The sequence below is a fragment of the Chrysochloris asiatica genome, unplaced genomic scaffold, assembly GCF_000296735.1.
Source record: "Chrysochloris asiatica unplaced genomic scaffold, ChrAsi1.0 scaffold00165, whole genome shotgun sequence".
Classification (NCBI taxonomy): domain Eukaryota; kingdom Metazoa; phylum Chordata; class Mammalia; order Afrosoricida; family Chrysochloridae; genus Chrysochloris; species Chrysochloris asiatica.
In genome coordinates, this window is record NW_006408683.1 from 5,713,565 (window position 1) to 5,715,243 (window position 1,679).

The window sequence follows — 1,679 nt, forward strand, 5'->3', positions numbered from 1 at the left end:
GACATAACCATAATAAATATCTATGCTCCCAATGAAAGAGCTCCAAAATATATAAAGCAAACCTTAATAGAATTTAAGACAAATCTACAATAACAGTGGGAGATTTTAATACACCACTTTTGAAAAAGAATAGAACAACCAGAAAGAAACCCGACAAAGACACAGAACTAAACATCACAATCAACTAACTTGACCTCATACATATGTACAGACATTCAACCTAACAATAGCACAATACACATTTTTTTCCAGTGCACATGGAACATTCTCCAGAATAGGCCATGTGTTAGGCCATAAAACAAGCCTCCATAAATTTACAAACATCAAAATACTACAAAACATCTTCTCAGATCACAATGCTATAAAATTAGAAATCAACAACAGGAAGACCAAGGAAATAAAGTCAAATACATGGAAACTGAATAACAACCTCCTCAAAAGCTACTGGGTAGTAGAACAAATAAAAGACAAAATTCCTAAAGACAAATGAGAATGAAAACATAGCATACCAAAAGCTTTGGGAAACAGCAAAAGCAGTGCTGGGAAGACAATTTATTACAATAAATGTACACATCCAAAAAGAAGAAAGAATCAAAATCAACACATTAACACAGCATCTCCAACAATTAGCAACAGACCAGCAAAGTAAACCTACAATCACCAGAAGAAAAGAAATAATAAATATTTGAGGAGGTAAAAGAGCTGAACAGAACATTTCAAAGTTCAGCTCGAGAAGACAAAGTCAAATATTATAAAGAAATGTGCAAAGACCTGGAGTTAGAAAGCTAAAAGATAAGAACAATGCTCAGCATTTCTCTAGCTGAGGGAACTGAATTAAAAATTCAAGACTTGACTTGCAGTATTGAAGGCCCAGTCTCTGGCCAAATTATTGAATGATGAAGAAAGCATCAAAAGAAGATGGAAGGAATACACAGAATTACTGTCCAAAAAAGAACTGGTTGATGTTCAACCATTTCAAGAGGGAGCATATGGTCAAGAGCCAATGATACTGAAGGAAGAAGACCAAGCAAGGTTCATTGAAGATTTTGGCAAAAATAAGACACCGGAAATTGATGGAATAAAAATTGAACTCTTTCAACAAAGTGAGGTGGCACTGAAGACACTCAATTATCTATGCCAAGATCCGGCCAACTGACTGGAGGAGATCCATATTTGTGCTCATTCCAAAGACAGACGACCCAACGGAATGTGGAAATCATTGGACAATATCTTTCTTTACATGTGAGTAAAGTTTAGTAAAGATAATACAAAAATGGCTCCAAGCATACATTGACAGAGAACTTCCAGAGGCATAATCCAGATTCAGAAGAGGATGTGGAACAAGGGATATCATTGCTGATGTCAGATGAATCTTGGCTGAAAGCAGAGAATATCAGAAATATGTTTACCTGTGCTTTATTGACTATGCAAAGGCTTTTGATTGTGTGGATCGTGACAAGTTATGGACAACATTGCGAAGTATGACTATTCTGGAACATTTAATTGTGCTCATGAGGAACTAGTATGTATGTCAAGAAGCAGTAATTCAAACAGAACAAAGGAACATTGAGGAGATTAAAATTTGGAAAGGTGTGCAGCAGGGTTGTATTCTCTCACCATACTTATTCAACCTGTATGCTGAGCAAATAATCTGAGAAGATGGTTTATATGAAGAAAAA